The sequence below is a fragment of the Sturnira hondurensis genome, unplaced genomic scaffold, assembly GCF_014824575.4.
Source record: "Sturnira hondurensis isolate 20B ecotype Veracruz unplaced genomic scaffold, ASM1482457v3 Scaffold0011253, whole genome shotgun sequence".
Classification (NCBI taxonomy): domain Eukaryota; kingdom Metazoa; phylum Chordata; class Mammalia; order Chiroptera; family Phyllostomidae; genus Sturnira; species Sturnira hondurensis.
Window position 1 is genome coordinate 550,904 of NW_028083884.1, and position 13,268 is coordinate 564,171.

The 13,268-nt window shown below is 44.7% G+C and overlaps 1 protein-coding gene across 10 annotated transcripts in view; it reads left to right on the forward strand.

Annotated features, from left to right (window-relative positions):
* The window catches only part of ATE1 (arginyltransferase 1), a 129,862-nt gene that overhangs the window by 17,172 nt on the left and 99,422 nt on the right, over positions 1-13,268 (forward strand). The gene's annotated exons all lie outside the window — the stretch shown is intronic.

The following is a 13,268-nucleotide window of genomic DNA, read 5'->3' on the forward strand; positions in this document are numbered from 1 at the left end:
CCTAAGAGAGGGCTGACTTCTGGTCTCCCAGAGCCTTGCTAGTTCAAGTGTGGTGTGCAGACCAACAGCCTCCGCTGTGCAGAGTCTCAGGTGCCCCCCAGACCTCCCAAATTTGCATTCTGAACCCCGTCTCCAGGTGATGCGTGTGCACATCCTGATTTGGAAGCGCTCCTGTAGGTTCCCCACTAGGACAGGCAGCTGTGGGTGAGAGTGTTCGCGGAAAGTAGGGATTCTGTCAGGTGGGAGAAGCTCCCTTTGATATTCTCGGTGGGGCTGATTCCTCTCTGAACATTACTCCCTCCTACCGCCCTGGGGATTCTGGCCTTGTGCCCGCTTGCTCACTGGGTGTAATAGTTGGGCCAGAACAGGCCGATGTGGTCTGCTGTGTTTACTGAGTAAAGGTCGCTTGTCCAGGACTGAGCCCCTTAGGCTTCAGGCCTCCATGGAGTCTGTTCCTGCAGACTTAGCTCATTGCTGGAGATGTTCGCGGTGTGATTAGGGAGACAGACTGGTGAGCGGGCTCGGTGCTGTTCCAGTAGCTGTTGAGTGCGTGCGGGAAGCCGGTTCCGCGTGGGACCGGAGGTTTCAGAGGCTTTCCTGAAGGACTCCTCATCCCAGCCAACTCTGATGGGATCATCCGGCCAGAAAGGAACCAGGGCATTCTCAGCAGCAGGACTGTGTAGGAGAAGTGTAAGGCGCCCCTTGTGGGATGTTCTGGAGAAATTGAACTGGAAGCTACAAGCTCACAGTTAAAAGGATCAGTTCACAAAGAATATGAAGGATAAAGGAATATATTAAAATGACATCCGGGCAATTTTATAAGACAAATGGCCTCGTTTGTTTAAATACATAAGTAAAACAAACACACCCTGTTTAGAAAAAGAGAGGGAAATCTGCTCTAGATTAAAAGTTAAAAATTAAAAAGAATGTATAACTATAATACCATAACCATACTCAACAAAATTAATAATAATCAGATCATTTAATATTCAGTACATGTTCGATTTTTTTTAAAACTGTCTTTTTATAGTCAATTTGCTTGAATCTGGATTCGTATAAGATCTGTACATCACATTCGGTTGATATTCTCTTTCTTTTAAAAAGATTTTATTTATTTATTTTTAGAGAAAGGGGAAGGGAGGGAGAAAGAGAGGAACATCAGTGTGTGGTTGCCTCTTGGGCACCCCCAACTGGGGACCTGGCCCGCAGCCCAGACATGGTGCCCTGACTGGGAATTGAACCAGCGACCCTTCGGTTGGTAGACTGGTGCTCAATCCACTGAGCCACACCAGCCAGGGCAAGGTTGATATTCTCGTAAATGTCTTTTAATTTAGAATGGATTTCTCTTATGCTTTCAGTAGCATTTTTTAAAAAAACTGCATGATCTATCTTGGAATTACTTTTGTTTCTTTTGATTTATTTGAAAATACTATGTGAGTGAATATATGTGTGGTATCTGTGTGTGTGACAGAGATGTTCCTCTCATTTTCTGCTTTTGTGTGTATATGTATGTGTATATGTTTCTGTGTCTCGGATATAGGGTTTATAGTACATACCACTGTCCCCTCCCACACACACACTTATACGTGCACACGTTCCCCTCTTTCTGATGCAGAGGCAGTGTATCAGACTTGTTCATGTCTTGGGGGCCACTGCAGAACAGCACAAGTGGGGATCGTGGTCCTTCCATTCCCTGGCTCACAGTGCTCCTTTGTCGAGGTGCTGTGGTTCTCCAGTCGACCGTCATGGGCGTTTGTCTGTCTCTTTCCACCCTTCCCCTGTGTAGTGGTGTATTGGGCAGGACCCTTGTGTGTAGACTGTCTTTTACTTTTCTCGGTATGTGATTGTTATAGGATTCCGGATTGCTGGGTCAGAGGTAAATTTCTCTCCAGAGGGGTTTCTGACCACAGAGTTGTCCCCTGTTGTAGCCAGCAACTGTGAGAAGGCCTGTTCCTGGTGGCTGCCGTGGGAGCGCATGCCCTGCCCAGGAGCTCAGGGGGAGCAGGGTCCTGACCTCGAGTGCTCATGTACAAATTCTGCCGTGTACATTTATGTGCAAGTTTTTATGTGGACTTGTGTTTTCATTCCTCCTGGGTGCAGACCTTGCGGTGGCATTGCTGGGCCGCGTGGTGACTGTGTTGACCTGTTGAGGAGCTGCCAGACGGGTTTCCAAAGTGCTGTGCCGTTTTGCATTCTCCCCAGAAATACTCCAGGCTCCCCTCTCCCCAGTGAGGTCAGCTGGAACTTGCAGTGGACAGTGGTGGGAGGAGGAAAAGGCAGCTACTGGGCAGGTACACTTGACCCCGATTTGCTGTTCAACCTGAGGGGTGTTTGGGGAGTTGGAAATGGAGGAGCGTGAAGGGCCCAGGTCAGTGCTTTGAATTTCTGGCTTGGGCGACCAGGGAGATTGTGGTGGCGTTATCTGGGGTAAGAAGTCCGAGAGGAAGGAGAAGGTGCGCACTGAGGTCCTGACAGTGCACTCTGTTTCGGGCAGGCGGGGTGTGTGATGCTGTGGACCCGGCCGGAAGGCAGCATCGGGCAGTTGGCGTCCGGAGAAGGCTCAGGCACCTTCTGTCCTCAGACACAAGGTCCGGCGAGGCTTGGAGAGAGGCTTTGTCTTTTGTTGTGCTGGGTTACATTTTCGCGATATTATATTATAGTACAACTCTGTGTAATTTAAACGACGTGTGTTGTAGGGCAGTAATCTGCTCTAAAAGTGGTATGTGTGTTTTTAAGGAAGACGGAGATAGCACTGAATGAAAAGCCTGTGCTGGTAAATTTTGTTGTGAGCCGTTCAGATTTTTGTTTCCCTTTGAGTGCAGTTCCTATACATTTTAATTTATATTTACTTCCACCAGTAGTTCTGAACTTGGGTGTGTGATTTGTCCTTGTTTTTAAATAGAGATATATAATGGATTTCTTTATCCATTATAATTTTGGATAAAGAATAATTAATTGTGGCCAAATAATTTTACCATAGGGATCCGTTTTATATGGTCAGATAGCATACAAAAATGTGTGCTGTTGAAAGCATTTTTGACGGCAGGCTCCTTTGATTTCATACAAGTTAGTGTGTTTGGCTTCGATAAATCCTTTGGCTTCTAGATCAGTCGTGCATTTTATGTACCTGACAGCTAACTGAATTGACATGGAGTTTTCAAAGGCTTTTGAAGTGTTGTTTTTCATATGGGCTGATTTGTCGTCTCACTGAATATGGTTTCAAAGAAATGGCATGAAATAAGGCTTTGCAAGTCAAGACTTCGCTGTTTTTTCTTTATTACAGCTTCATTGAGATATAATTCACATACTACACAGTTCACCCATTCGAACTGTACGGTTCAGTGGTTTGTCGGTCTACTCACAGGGCTGTACGACTATATCGGGGGATTACTATGTAATGTATAATAATAAATGTTACATTATATCATTACAAATGCTATAACTGCAGAATGTGTTCACCACCCACCCACTAGTGGTTGCTCCTCACTTCCCCAGCCGCCCCGGCTCTGGGCAACCACTGCCCCACTTCCTGCCCCCAGATTTACCTGATCTGCACACGTAATGCAGACAGAATCGTAGAGTATGTTGTCTGCTGTTGACTGGCGTCTTTCACGCAGCATGAAAGTTTTCAGGGTTCACCCGTGGTGTAGCATGTGTGAGTACGTCATTCTTTATACGCCAGTTCGTATTTATTTCATTGTATGGATAGACGACACTCTGCGTTTTGTTTCTCCACTTATCTGTTCGTGGACATCTGGGTTTTTGTTCTTTGCTTTTATGGAAAATTCTGCCGTGTACATTTATGTGCAAGTTTTTATGTGGACTTGAGTTTTCATTCCTCCTGGGTGCAGACCTTGCGGTGGCATTGCTGGGCCGCGTGGTGACTGTGTTGACCTGTTGAGGAGCTGTCAGACGGGTTTCCAAAGTGCTGTGCCGTTTTGCATTCTCCCCAGAAATACTCCAGGCTCCCCTCTCCCCACATCCTCACAAACACTTGTTTTTTTTTCATTTTTCAGTTTTAGTTTTAGCCATCCTAGTGGGTGTGATCTCTTTCTGCTTTCGAATTGTATGACGTTGATTGTCTTTTCGTGTGCTTTCTGGCCATTTGTGTATCTTCTCTGGAGATGGGTCTCTTTAGGTCCTTTGTCCTAAAGAGACAATGGTCCTTTGTCCATTTTTAAACGGGCTATTTGTTTTTATATTATTGAGCTGTAGGAGTTCTTTACATATATTCTAGATACAAGTTCCTTATTATATATGATTACAAATATTTTTTCATTCTGTGGGTTATTTTTTATCTCTTGTAGCACTTTTTGTTTTATTTTTTTTGTTGTTGATTTTAGAGAGGGGGAGGGAGGGAGGGAAGGAGGGGGAGAGAGAGGCATCTTATTGGTGCGTCTTATTGATACATTCATTGGTTGGTTCTTGTGTGTGCACTGACTGCAGATTGAACCAGCAGCCTTGGCACACTGGGATGATGCTCTAACCAGCTGAGCTACCCAGCCAGGGTGGGTTTTTTGTTTAAAAATCTATTTTGTCTAATATAGTCATATCTCAGTATTCGCCAGCTTCAGAATGCGTCAAACCCTGTACTCGTTGAGTTTTGATGAGAAAAAAATGTTTCAGCACTTGGCACGTGCTTAGGACTCGTTGCACTTGATAGAGCAAGAGAAAATGCTTCCTCGTTTGGCACAAGTTCTAGAACGAGTCGGCAACTGGTACCAAGGTGCCACTGCATTACTATTGTTGATGTAAGAATGCTCAAACCTATAGAAAAATTTTTAAAAGAAGTTCACTAGAGTTTATTCAAGCTAAGCAGAGGATACACCTAGAAGCAAGATCTCAACAGAGTGAGAAAAATCCTTCCCAGAACGACAGTTTGTAATTTTTTTTACACATTTGGAATTAAGCAGGGAACAGAAGGAAGGTTACAGGAGGATGGGAGAAAGGAGGGTGGGGATCGGCTCACAGGCTGGTTAACAAGATTCTGTGCTGTTCTGAGGGGTCTGGAAAGGATGCATTTTAAAGGTGTGTTAATCTAGATGCAGAAAACAATGGGACGGGCGGGCTTAAGACAAAAATGAGCCTTTTATGACACAAGTGCAGCTGTAGGCCCTGGACGCAACCCCTTGCCATGGCCTGTGCCCAGTTAGTGGTTTGTGATCAGATCACCGTGTGAGGTTGCTTTCATGTAGATTGATTGCAGTACNAATTTTTTTTACACATTTGGAATTAAGCAGGGAACAGAAGGAAGGTTACAGGAGGATGGGAGAAAGGAGGGTGGGGATCGGCTCACAGGCTGGTTAACAAGATTCTGTGCTGTTCTGAGGGGTCTGGAAAGGATGCATTTTAAAGGTGTGTTAATCTAGATGCAGAAAACAATGGGACGGGCGGGCTTAAGACAAAGATGAGCCTTTTATGACACAAGTGCAGCTGTAGGCCCTGGACGCAACCCCTTGCCATGGCCTGTGCCCAGTTAGTGGTTTGTGATCAGATCACCGTGTGAGGTTGCTTTCACGTAGATTGATTGCAGTACCCCCTTTTTATCTGCGACAGTGTGGAGGTGTCTTCAGAAATTAGAAATAGAACTACCACAGGATCTAGCAATTCCAGTTGTGGGTACTTATCTGAAGGAAATGAAAACACTACCTGAAAGTTATATGTGCCCTCGTGTTTATTGCAGCATTATTTACAATAGCCAAGACGTGGGAACAACCTGAGAGTTCACTGATGGATGAATGGGAAAAGATGTGGTATATCTATCAATCGATACATATACCGGTATATCTACATTTATATATATCTATATATCCATGTATATCGATATATCAATATATATAGATATGTAGATAGATATATAGATAGATATATAGGCATGTAGCTATTTCACCCATAAAAAAGAATGAAATCTTGGCATTTGCAACAACATGGATGGACCTGAAGGGTGTTAAGTGAAGTAAGTCGGAGAGGGAAAGGGACCATATGATCTCTCTACGTGTGAAATCTAAGAAATGCACATGAAGCTCCTTTATATGGAGAACAGGGTGGTGGGTCCCAGTGGGGGTGGGGTGCTGCTGGGAGAAATGGGTGGACTGCTTTCGTTCTGTGAGAGCGTATTTGAGCCGAAGCTGCTGACAGGTGCCGGGGAGCAGGATTGCAGGTGCTTCGGAGAGTCTTCTTTGCAGTTTCCTCGTGCGTTTGAGGTGAAGGATGGAGTGAGTGAAGGTGGGGGAGGCATGGCTGGGATATTGGAGTCCAGGGTAGGTGGGATGATGTGGGGTCTTGAGGGTGGTCACACTGTAGAAGGGGGGGCCTGGAAAGGGGCCTTTTAAAGGTATGTTAACCTGGATGCAGAGAAACAATGAACGGGGCTGGCTTAAAAGCTTTTCACCGGTGAAGTCACAGGCCCGGGGTTGGACTCCCCGCCGTGATCTGCCTAGCTAGGACTTTGTGACTGATTAGGGCACCCCTTTTTATCCACAACATCCACCTCCTTTACGATCTTATGGTCAAATGTATATGTTATTTTTCTATATGTTACAGTCCCAGCCATACAATTGTATACATACTGTTTTATACAATAGCTTTTCAAGTCAGGTAAGGGGAGAAAGGAGAATATGCATTTATATATGGGGGGCCTCTGATACCACTCCCTAGGGTTCAGTCTTGGATGTTGCAGAGTCTCCCTGGAATGACGTTGGTCTCAGTCCTGTTCTCTTTGTCTCTTCCCCGATCTCTTTGTCAGGATGTGGGTGTCACACTCAGCTTTGAGGTGCTTCTGATTGCTGGCTGATGGCTCTGTCGTCTCCTCCAGTGCCCTCAGACACAAACTGAGGATTTAGAGATTATCCAATTTAATAAAATTTTGGCCTGTTTTGAGGCCAGTCTTGGAGGTTTTTTCTCACCACAAGAGGGCTCTTCTTAGCGGTGTCTTTCCCACTCCTCTCCGGTTGACTGGCTGGGCCAGGGTTTAGTTTGTTGTCCTCTTGTTTCTCAACAAAATGTCAAGAGCACCCTTGGGAGTGCTCTGCTCCAAACACAGAGCTCCATCCAGTGGCGCGCTGTGGTGTGGCTATGTCAATACAAGGAGCAAAACTAAATCATGTTCGAGAAAATACGTGTTTTGCTCTTGTAAAACATTTACGTAACAGACAGCACACTAGGTTGGGACTTGAAGTGGCCATATCTGTGCATGAAATCCATTCTAATTCTGTCAGTAACCATGAAATAACACTCTGTAAAGTAGGCTATTTCTTGAGAGATTTGATGAAAAGGTAAGTAAATATAGATTGCTTTGATATCCAAAGTAGCATGTATCAATCAGTCCTTTTTGGTAATGTTGTTAGAAGAGTTGTACATAATTGAAGATAGTGAGGTTGTATAGGACTTTGTAAATTACTCCATTGTGTTTGTTTCCATTACTGTTTTCAATCATGCAGGTAGATACCAAATTTTCAAAAAATAATACAATGTAAATAAAATAAAATGGGAATAATTCGTGACCTACTTTTTGTATGGTACAATATAAACCCAGCTTGGGGATTTTTAAAATGAAATTTTACTTGTTATGTTATCGAACATAAATAACATCACCTAATAATACCTATCCATTGCCATTGGTTCCTTAGAATAGTTAAAATCGATTTCAGCTTTTTAAAACTGTTTGGAAAGCAGGCTGTGGTCACAGCCCCAGCGGTCCCGTCACACTTCTCAGGCCTCGATCAGAGGGTGTGTCAGGTTTGGTGGTGGGCTTTCCAACATGAAAGTGGGAAGAGTAGTATGATGGTCACTTGTATCTTTTAAATATTTTTAGCGTTTGTGACTTCTGCCCCTCAACTTTTTACTTTGAAACTTTTCAAATTTATTAACAGAAAAGTTGAAAGAATACAATAAACATAAAGTTGTTAAATTTGTCAGATTTGCTTTATCTTTGTCTCTCTCTTTTTAAGTGGAATCATTTGGAGGTATTGGGATGGCCAAAAAGCTCATTTAGTTTTTCCCATAAGACAGCTCTAGTAGCGCTTAGTTGTCTTTTAACTTCATTGGAGACAATTTTGTTAGATTGTATTGTGACAGCTGTCATATCAGCATGTGTTCAAAAAACTTATCAAAATTGGTGCATTTTTGTGTAGCCATTTTAATATTGAAGATGAAAGAAAACTCACAACATTTTTGGCCTATTATATTTTATTATTTCAAGGAAGGTAAAAACACTGAAATGCAACAGAAGAGTGTGTAGTGTGTGGAGAAGGTGCTGTGACTGATCAGATGTGTCAGAAGTGGTTTGTGCAGTTTGTGCTGGAGATTCTCCCTGGACGGTGCTCCACGGTCGAGAGTTGATAGCAGTCCAGATCGAGACATTAATTGAGAACAGTCAGCGTTCTACCGTGCAGGAGATGGACAACATACTCAAGATATCCAAATCAGTAAAGTTACTGGAGAAAATGAAAAATGTGTCTTTTATTTTACGGAAAAAAAAAAAAGCTAGACTGACATTTTGGCCAAACTAATAAGTTGTAAATAACACTTCACCTGTAAATACTCTGTATGCTTCTCCTAAGAAAGAGTATATTCCTCTACGTAACCACAGTATTTACCATTCCTAAAAATTGAACAAGTTCTGTGACATCACAATTCACATTTAACTCCCCAACCTCAGGAGACGCACCTTTTAGACCCCAGCACGCTGTGCGGTTCGGAGCGCCTTTCCCACGCACTCCCCGCAGGGTAGCATCGAACTTGGTTTTCGACGATGCGTAAGACACATGACCCTGATTAATTTTTAAGTTGGTGAAAAGGTGTTAGGAAGAAGTGTCTTATTTTGGATAACCTCTGTGATTGTGGGCTCCATTGTTCAGGGCGCACTTTGTTCTGCAGTTGTATTTCGTGCACTTTTATGACATGTGAGTGACTGATGCTGATGGTGTCGGCGACGTGAAAGGGAGTGAGCAATGGCAGTCGGAGGGAGGGCGCACATGACAGTGCCATTATACCCCTCACAGCAGGGGACACGGTTAACAGGGTAGATCGTGGGGGTTCAAAGTTATCCCACGGCATCTTTGATGACTCATAACAGTTTTCTCAGTGAGAATGTGAACCTGCCCTGTGGAATTGAGTGACCGAATCCAGGTAATTGTCATAATGAAATATTTAAGCAGCAAGCAATGAGACCTTGTCCTCTTGTGCACGGGAAGTGTTCTGTTGCGCTGTGGAGGAAGGCTGTGGCGAGCCCCGGATGCCCTCCGTAGGGTAGGCGTGTGATGTGATTTTTGCATGTAATTGTATGTGTATAATACACATCATATGTGTATAATAGTCACATTGTAACAGAATGAAGGGAACTTTGGCTTAAATTTTAGGGGAATGTATCTTTTCTTGTGAAGTTGACTCTCTTACTTGAAGCGTAGGTAGGGAGGATAGGAAATAAGCCTGGCTGGAGTGGTTTGCTTATAAGTCACTGTGTGGCCATGTATTGGGGTGTATCTGGTGTCAAGTGGGAGGACTGTGGTGGCATTGTTGTGTACCCCTTTTCATTGCCTGTGACCCTGGCGGCTGAGGTGAGGTGTTGGACAGCCACTGCCTTTGATTGTGACCCCCTGACTTTGTCCCGTGGCTTTGTTATTTGCAGTGGACACCTGCCTGCTCGCAGTGAGTCCCTCTTAAAGATTGGGGGACCGGTGATGAGGTGAGGGGGCTAAGAAGTACCAACAGGCAGTTATGGAATAGCCATGGGGGGGATGTAAAGGACAGGGTAGGAAATGAAGCAGCCAAAGAACTTGTATGTGTGACCCATGGACATGGACAGTGGGGGGGGTTGCCTGAGGGAGGGGAGTGCTGGGTGGAGGGGGCAAAGGGGAACAGTTGGGACAACTGTAATAGCGTAATCAATAAAATGCAGTTTTAAAAAGACCATCACTACGGAAGGATTTCCTTTGTGAGCGTGCCGTTCCCTGTCTGGTTGGGCAGGTGAAGGTTCTCGGGCTCACGGTTGCCCGTTCCTCGTTTTCATTCTTCCTCTGCTGTCGCACATCTGCACGCTAGAGACGAGGAGGAGGGGGTGCATCCCTCGCCAGCTGTGTGTGTCAGGGCCTGCAGGGCGCGGCATCTCCGCTCCTCGTCCGAGTGTGAAACGCAGCCGCAGCACTCTGAACCCGAGGGGCAGCTCACGGAGCTGTCGTCCACAGAGCCAGGCGAGTGACGTCAGGACAGGTTTTCTCTGCTTGCTTGTAGATACTCGTGGTGTCTACAGCGTTACCGTTCATTTTTAGAAGAAATCTTTGAAAGGCTTTAAAAATGAATAAACTTTTTAAAGAGAAGTTTTAGATTAAAAGGCTTTTTTTGAAAGTTCAGTTCACATATTTGAAAGACACAGTCCTACAGTTAGAAAGCAAACCTGAACGGTCTGTTTTACTTTAATTTAAAAGAACCTGCAAGATTGAAGATTTTAAGCCTTCCTGAAGGTAATGAGTAGTGTGGTGAGTGTCTTCCGGGCCCAGCTTCCCATGGCTGTTCCCCAGCATTGGCTGCCCTGCCTTTGTCCCCTTCCAACTTCCTGTCTGTTCAGTGATCTGAGAACAAGTCCCCGAAATTGTCTTTTTATCAGTCATACTTTTGTCTGATTCCATCAGGTGATTTTGTATAAGTTTCAAACTTACAAAGATGGAAGTTCTTGCTGTGCTTGCATGGAAACTGTTTCCTGAATTAGTTCAGAGAACTTCCTGTGAGAGACTCAGATGTAAGGAGACCTGCACTTCTGATGAATACTTATTTTGGGGAATATTATAGTTACACATATATGGTTAGACAGTAAACGTAGTCATGAAAAGGGGAGAAAGTCCCAGTGGGTCCTTTGGGACCCCCTGGAGACAGACAGGGAGAGAGTAAGTTCTGGGTCGTTGTGACTCCAGCCACCAGGTGGCACCCTAGATCCAGAACAGGCCTGCTCCTGGGTCCTGGCTGGGTCCTGGCTGGGTCCTGTCCCCGTGTGGGGTGTGAACTTGGAGTTTTCCCAGCCTGTGGCGTGTAGACGAATGCTTTCCTTCTGCCATTTGTTAGAGGTAATTTGCATCAAGGCATTGAATGTGATGAGTGGAAATGATTCTTTGCTTATTAAAGACTTAAGTGTTTTCTGGAATTTAACAGAAGATTTTAGCTTCCTTTTTCCTTTTTAATAGTTTTACTCTATATGAAAATAATAAGTTATTTTAGAAAATTATTCGCTGTATCAGTCTGATACTTCCTTTGTTATGCAAACAGACAGTCACATATAGGTATGTACTATTTTAGCTCTGAGCATTTTGAAATATTTTTAATGTATTTTTAAGGCCAGGGCTAACTTATTTGAGTAGAATAGAGGGTGTAAATAATTATTGGTGTAATTCAAACAGAAAAGCCACTTTTTATGAGCAAGGCCTAAGACAGGGCACTTTCGGGTTGTGTTCTGTCTTAAGGCCTCGTGAGACCGTTACTGACAGTCAGATTATCAGAGCTTTTGAATCACTGAGATAAGGTAGAGCAGAGGCGCGGTGTATTCTTCCCATAATGTTAGTTTGGGGGGTGGTGCAAAGGGGTTGAGTTAAGGCTGGCACTGGGGACATGTTCCCTCAAGTCTGTCTTGGTCGCTGATCTCTAGGACCCTGTCGCAGATCATAATGTCGAAGCGTCATGCATCAGACAGAGGACCCTAGTGACTGTGTAGATTGACTTCCCATATTTGGGGAATTAAAGTGTCTTGCCCAGATTACGTGGGTGACCAGCTGCGGAGTAACATCTGCAAATTCCAGTGCTTTTCACACCGCGGCACGTCTTTACTGTGTGGAAAAGTTACGGTGGGCCTAAAGAGTTTATGTAGACTAACTGACATCTGTGAATGAAATGTTCGGCGTGAGCAAATTCTCCAGGTAACTGAGACATCTTTATTGCTAAGGTCGTATGTGCACAAATCCCTGGAAGCGAGTCTTTCCTGCACGTGTTGTGCTCTTCCCCGCCCTCTGAGGCAGAGTGTGGAACGGGGCTCGGCTGCGGGGCCTGCCCCGCTCTTGCGTTTCCACGAGCCACACGCCCTCCTCTGCTGCTGTTTCCCCTGAACCAACTCTTGTAATCTTCTTTCTCCTTTTGCCATCCATTCTTGCTGTGCATGTTCATCCAGTTTTAGCACTTCACCTTTTCAATTTGTAGTTTCTTAATGTGTTTGTTAAAGTATTTATTGAGCCCTGGCTGGTATAGCTCAGTGGATTGAGCATGGGCCTGTGAACCACACAGTCACGGTTCGATTCCCAGTCAGGGCACATGCCTGGGTTGCAGGCCAGTTCCCAGCAGGGGACTCATGAGAGGCAACCATACATTGATATTTCTCTCCTTCCCTTCCCCTCTAAAGATAAATAAATAAATCTTAAAAAAATATTTATTGAGCACACTGGCTCAGTGTCTTGGGTGTCCTGCAGACCTGTGTTATGTGCCAAGTCCCCAGTTGGCACGTGAGAGGCAGCCAAGTAGATGTTTCTTTCCCCCTCTTTCTCCCTCCCTTCTCCTCTCTAAAAATAAATAATATCTTTAAAAATATATTTATTGAGCACATAGCATGTGCCGGGCACTGTTCCAGAGGCGTTGGATAATTAACGTGTAAGTCTGGTGAAGATCCCTTGCTCTTGGAGCTCACTTTCTGGGGCCAGAGGGTGGGGTCAGCGATGGTCATTAAACAGTCAGCATAATAAATGAGTAAATGACAGTGCGGGTAGCTGGGGATAGCGCTAAGGGAAAGTGGAGCTGATGTCGGGGAGGAGTGGCGGGGTTAGTCATTGTCTTAGAGACTAGACTCCCCATTGGTTGTTAGTAAAGTAAGGAGAGGAAGTGGCAGACGGAGGTCGAGGGATGCTTCTGTGAGCCGGGGGTGTAAGCACTAGGACGTGCTTTGAATTGACTTTGTATTAACTTTTATTGCTTTCTTTTGGGGTTTATCTTTGGTTCAAATGTCTGGAATTCTAGAAAAGCTTGATAATTGACCTCCGGTTCAGGCATAACTTAATACAACAGTAACTGTTACAGTAACGTGTACGTACTTTTGTTGGGTTTCAAAAGCTGAGTGATGAGAGGGAGAGATGGAATGTTGGGCAGGAAACGGATGTTGATTCTTGATTAGCCACCTGCACGTGGACAGACGTGCCCAGCGATAAATCATTTGCCGAATGGTGTGAAGATGGTACCAGTACTACCACGCCGTGCTCCTTACCTGGTAGTTTCACACCTTGTGGGTAAGAGTATTGATGCCG